Source organism: Manacus candei, unplaced genomic scaffold (assembly GCF_025592945.1).
Source record: "Manacus candei isolate 608988 ecotype Guabito, Panama unplaced genomic scaffold, ASM2559294v1 h1tg000015l, whole genome shotgun sequence".
Lineage (NCBI taxonomy): Eukaryota > Metazoa > Chordata > Aves > Passeriformes > Pipridae > Manacus > Manacus candei.
This window is the reverse complement of record NW_026138063.1, coordinates 11,587,665-11,593,893: the sequence shown is the minus strand read 5'-3', so window position 1 is coordinate 11,593,893 and position 6,229 is coordinate 11,587,665.

Genomic DNA, 6,229 nt, shown 5'->3' with positions numbered 1-6,229 from the left:
GGAGATGAGGTGGGTGCCTGAGCTGTGATTTTCAGTGAATATCTTTTAGAAATGGAAGCTATTATACTTAATACAACATAGCTGAAACTTAGCACTCCTGGGTTCCAGCCCCAGCATTCCCACCAAGACCCTGGAAGTCTCTGTTCTGTCACACAAGCAATGTGTCCAAGCATCACAAGTGAGAATGAAGCTAAATATTTTCTTCTTCTCTCACAGTATTAGAGCTCATTGGTATCTGTAACACACTAGAGAGACTCAGGAGAGGTGGTACAGAAGTAATATCTTGTAAGAATGAGGAAGTTTAAAAAATTAGATCCACATCTAATATTGATTGCCATCCTGGTGGAAGTGAGAAGAGTGTCCCTTCTCTGACATCTAGACTCTCATATGTATCAGGAGGCTTACATTTATACAGCCCATTTAAGTGCTATTACAGTACAAAAAGGACCTCTGCAAAAACAAAGAAGGAATTGGTCAGTAGAAGGTTGTTTGCTCCAGAAGAGGGAGATTATCACTTCAGCTAATTAAGGGAGGAGGATCATTTTCCCTTCCAACTACCCTCAACTGTTTTAAGGGCAGTTCTGAGTGTTTGCACCTTTTCCTTCCAGAGCTGCAAAGACCTGTGGGAGATGGAGGGGGCATAAAAACCTGCTTCAAGATAGGATAAGGTTTTCTGATGAATTTGAGCAGGTTTCTAGGGAGGGGAGATGAGCTTGGGAAGATTCATATTGCTAGGACAATGCTGCTTGGCCAGAGGGAAATTGAAGGAGCAGAAGTAGGAGTCAGTGGGGAAATCAAAGTGTGATTTAAAAGAAAGAAGTGTGCGGTGCCTGGCTGTTTATGTTGAAACTATAAACAGGAGTGTGTTCTTCAGATATATTACTGGGGAAGATGTAAAAGTGGGAGATTAAGTAAAATGGTAAAGCTGTTGAGGGGGAGAAGAGGCTATGCTAAGCATTCCTCTTGCGTGGTCTTATTTGCAATCCCTGTCTGCCCTGGAAGCATCCCCCATACCTCTCTCTGTTTATATGTGCAGCAAACTCCTGCAGAGCAGGGGGAAGATGAAAGCTCTCCATCTGGTCTTCAGACGTTGTTTCTCAGCCTGGCACCAACCTGGAGAGGAGGTGAGATGGGTGGCTGGAGGGCAGCCTGGCTGTGCTACAGGGCTCTGATGTGGAGGAAAAGCAAACCCAGAGGAGCCTCATTGTCTCATCTCTACCCTGATCCCAGGTTCGCTGCTGCAGCAGGCGCGGGGAGTACAAGGCAGATGGGTACACGTCGCACCCCAAGCATCAGCTCACCATGTTCCCAGGCAGAGCATTTGACTCTTTACCTGTCACAAGAGGAAAGCTGGAGAGCAGCCGGCTGATGCCATGTTTCTTGAATCCATAAGTGCTGATATCAGCCCTCACTAATTCTGGGCACACAGGTGTGTGGCTACAGCCAGTTCTGAACTGACTCTGCCTGCAAGAAATGAGGGTCTGAAATCACTTCCCTTCCCTGCATGGAGCCCAGATGGGCTGGGTGTGCTTGGCAGGGGACAGGCTGCAGCAATTCAAAATAATCCCAGAAAGGGCAACTGGCAAGAATACAAGATGCAAGGTAGAAGGTAATCAGTCAACTAGGGCAGGAGCCAATAGGTATTGGGATAATCTGAGGAAGCCTTAGGCTGAAACGTTAGCAGAGATCTTCACTGAAGGACACAGGATGGCCTTTGGTGCCTGGAGTCTGGGTGTTGCAGGAGGCACCAGGAGACATGTCCCTGTGCCCATGTGGTCCCTCTTGCAGAGTTAACCCCTGGAACAGAGGGTTTCTTGGTGCAGTAGCACATGAGCCAGCTGACATAACGACTGGCAGAGTGATTGTATTTCAGCACTCCTTGTTAAATGGTTCTGCCTGGAAAATTGACTTGAAAATATGTTTCAGGATGTGCCAGATAGCCTAATGTTAATTTCTCAGCCAAAACCTCCCATGTGGTGTCCAATGTGATATCAGTAACTCAAAAGCAGGGGAAAATGAAGCCTCTATCTGCTTTCAAGCAATTTATTCTCCTTTTGCCTTTATACATCCAGCAGCTAAGTAAATTACAGGGATTAAAATACTAAGGGCTTTTAATTTTCTTAACTGTAATTTCTTACTTCCTGGCAACAGAGTAACAAAAAAAAATTATGAAAAAGTATTAAAAGCCAACTATAATTTCGAATGTTTAAAATACACATACAATTTTATCTGATTAAAGGTAAGAGGACCTGTTTGAGCACAAAGAAACAGCAGCAGGCTTCAGGGTCCGAGTAGTTGTAACCAGCTTCGATTTCACATTAGAAAACCAAAAGGGAAAAATTTCTGCTGATGATTACTTTGTATTTCTGGTATGCTTCATCTTTCTCTTTATTCAAGCTGCTTTTAATTTTATCAACTTCATCCTTAGTTCTGCTTTTCTGTTCCTCAAGTCTCGAGGGTTATCCAGCCCTTTGAACTGATTTCTGACAAGCTCTGTGGGAGGTCTAGTGGTATATGGAGAGATTGTGAGATGAAAGGTTTCTTAAGCTCTTTTTTCAGGTGGGTTGTAATACACAGAAGTTCATGGGTATTTGGGAAGTGGTAGAGCTGCGGATTATCTCATGTCCTAGTGTCCAAGCCAGAAATAAGACAAGTCCAACTACCATTTATTTCTCAGATGCAGCAGATCTTAAAATGTAAATCTGAGATCTGAATTCTCCCATAAAACTAAACAACTGCTAGGCTTAGCCCAAATCCTGTTATTTAGGCACTTTTTTTTTTTTTAGGATCCATCTTAAGTTTAAAAAAAAACATCAAAAGGGAGGGGGTGGAATCCTTGCTTTCCTAAATTTTTCAGCTTTCCCCTGCCCCATCACACACAGCTGTCAGTAAAACACTGCACACTGATTTCTGTATTTAATGATGAGAGCAGAGTCAGTACCAGTCATCAGCATACACAACATGCTTGCTAGAAACGTGCTCTTCTCAAAGTTGCTGTGAATTCCAGAGCAAGAACGCTCCTGCCAAAATCCTTTTATATAAGCTTAATATTTCAGTTGCTACAATATTTATTTCAAGTATTCATTATAGGGTTGGAACAGCAGTATTTGGATAATTCACAGCAATTTCTAACACATCAATGCACTTTATACTTTGGGTAGTTTTAAAGTTTTGACTTCCCATGAATGTATGAACACCTATGCATTGAAGAGTTTTCTGTAGTTCTCAGCTGAGGATATGCATGCACATATAGGAGAAATCTCTTTTACAAATGACTAACCTAAAGGAGATTCCTTTTTTAGCTTTCCAGAAAGCTAAACTTTCTGCCAGGCAAAGGGCTTCACTGACCCCATTCTCTGCTGGATTTTCCCTACTGATACACCAAAACAAACAAAAGGGCTCTCTGGACTATCCAGAGCTACAAGGTAACTGCAGTTGCATCAGACCTGAGGGGTGACCTCTGAAGCCTCCAAGCCTTGCTCCTGAGGAGGATGCAGCTGAACAATGTCCTCCTTGTTTGCATTCATTTAAATCAGTGCCCGAGTCTTTCCTTCCTCCTGTGCAGCACGTCCCCCGCACAGGCTCACAAAGGGCCGCATTCATCAGCGAGCAGCAACTGGTTATAATCCTTCTGAAAGACAACAGGCTGTGCCAGCTCTACCAAGGCTTGTTTTAAAGTGTTCATCCTTCCTCGCTCACTCAAGCCTGGGGTATTGTTGGCTAACTCCTGTGCACATGGAGGGATCTGAGGGTCTAAGAACTGATGGCTGTGGTTCCATGAGGTGGGAAAGGGCTCCCTGGGTCAGCAAGTCCCACTGAAGTGGTTACATCTCCTGCGGAAGCTCGATGACTTGCATCCCAGGAGCCATTTGGTTTCATGCCCACACTCTTCCCACGGACAAGCTGCTGCTCAACCTCACTGCTCCGGATGGGGTGAACCTTCTTTGCATTTCCAGCCTCAATTTATTCATGGCTGGTTTGCTTCCATTTATTCCCGTGCCAGCATTGGCCATTAGCTTAAATAGCTCTCCCCAGTGCTGGATTTAGTCATCTCAGTGTGTGTGCATGGGGAGCGAGCAGCTCCTTGTGGTTTTCCTTTAGTGAGGATGAGACCAAAGCTGCTTTAGTTCTCCTGTTGCAGAAAGGCAACACTCAGTTCTCAGTTCTCCGTTACCCTGCTTTTCTCTTTGGCTAAACTGAGTTTACACGTCCTGAGTCTTCCCGGGACAGGCCAGAAGGGATGATGGCAGCCTGGCAGCATAGATGTCAAGGATGCAGGTGAGACAGCCATGGCAGCAAAGTTGAGTAGGGAGGGGAGAGATCCCAGTAGCCTTGAACTGGAGGAAGAATTCATTGTGGTGGTGATGTGAAAACACTACAGCATAAAAAAGCCAACGTGCTTAGTTAACTCTTGTCGGTTGACCTTAATTTAGAGAGCAGGGACACCCTCCTGTACCTTGTCTCCCCTCCACATCACATCTCTGCACATTCACCATTCTGTTCCATGTCCTTCCCTGTGTCTGTCCCACCTCTCCTCCTACCACTCTCCTTGTTTGCCTTTGTAAAAAGCTTTTCACAGTCTCATTCTGGACTGTACTGGGAGGCTGGTCAGGGCTTAGCAAGGTGGTTGCTTTCCCCAAAAGTTGTCCCTAGCAGCCACCAAATGCTCTGAAGGCAGCTAGGGAAGAACTTAAAACAGGTTTAAACTGCTAGCTGTGCTTACAGGCTGCCAGGGGCTCTGTGTGGACTCCTGTTTGCCAGTAAATTGCCTCCCACTCTCACCAAAATCCAGAGGTTCCCTGAAACTTTGTCTCAATCTAAAAGCATGTCTGAAATTAATTGTATGACACTCAAGCAATTAAAGACCATCACTTCTAATGCACATAAATACAAGTTGGAGCTCAGTTCCTGAAATTCAGACCCTGAATCCCACCTTGACCCTGGCAGACTTGACAAGGTAAATCAGCTTCTCCAAATTCCTCCCATGTCACAAGTTCTCATCCAATTTTGTGAAGCCTAGCAAGAGCCAGCCCCCCAGTGGAGGTGGTTTCTGTGATAACTCTAAAAGTCACCCTTTGGATGATCCTAGAACTGCACATCTTCCTCCCATTGAAAGGACTGGGCACATTAAGCAAAGAGATAATGGACAGTCATAAATTGCTCTATGTTGCAGTAGTCCCTGTTGCTGCCTGGGAGATGCATTTGTCACCTAGCAACGACATAAGGTGATGAGGAAATAACAGAATGTTAATCTAATGGCCACGAGTTAAAATCTATCAGGGAGCAGCCTCCCAGCTCCATAGATGATGTGGATATAAATGAGGAGGGGAAAGTTACCAAACTTTTCATCCAGTAGGTAGAGGAGGAGGGAACAGGCGCTACCTTTGTGTATATGTGCGTATATCTCCTCATGGGGGGCAGGAAAAAAAGCCTAGAAAAGAATTTCTCATATTGGAGCTAGCCCTTGGACACAGAGCTGCCCAGAAGGTGGGTCTCTCAGTTTTGCAAAATCCCAAAGGTAGTGGAGCCACAGCAGGAGGGGTCACAGCCCCCCTGTGCAGAGCTCCTCTGGGTTTTTGGTGTCTGGTCCTGACTGCCTTAGAGCAAGTGCTAGGGCTTTTTGTGTTATATATTCATGTATTCAAGCTGCTCAGCTGATCATGGACAGGGAGAGTTTTCCTGCTGAAGCAGCAGCTCTTTTCAATTTCAGGATCACACCTGAAGCAAAAGACAGGGCTATTCATGGACCCCCTTTAAGCCAACTCTTGCCTCTTGGCATCATTACAGAAAATGTAGGGACAGGCTTCACAAATTGCCATCATAAATTGAAACCTCTGTATGGGACTAACCAGCAGAAAAAATCAAAGTTTGCCTCAAAGCCAGGAAGCTGAGCAGTGGCAGAATTCAATCCTTTCCTTTTTTTTTCTAGATATAGACCCAGAACAGATGCTATATGATATTTTTCAGTACCAGGAGCTCATTGATGTACCTGCCCCCCGAAATACTGGGGGTGATCCATTTGGTGGCTCTAAATTGGAAGTACCCTGGGTGATGATGCTAGGGAAGTAATTGTGAGAGGAAGAAATCTGAAATTAGTTCAATGATGGATGATCTCTTTGAAGCCTGAAATTGTAAGAGTCACACAGTTTCCAGCAAGGCTGTGCACATTTTTATACTGCAGGAGCTTTTTCTTTTAAGAAAACAGCTAAGAAATTGTTTTGGCAATTTA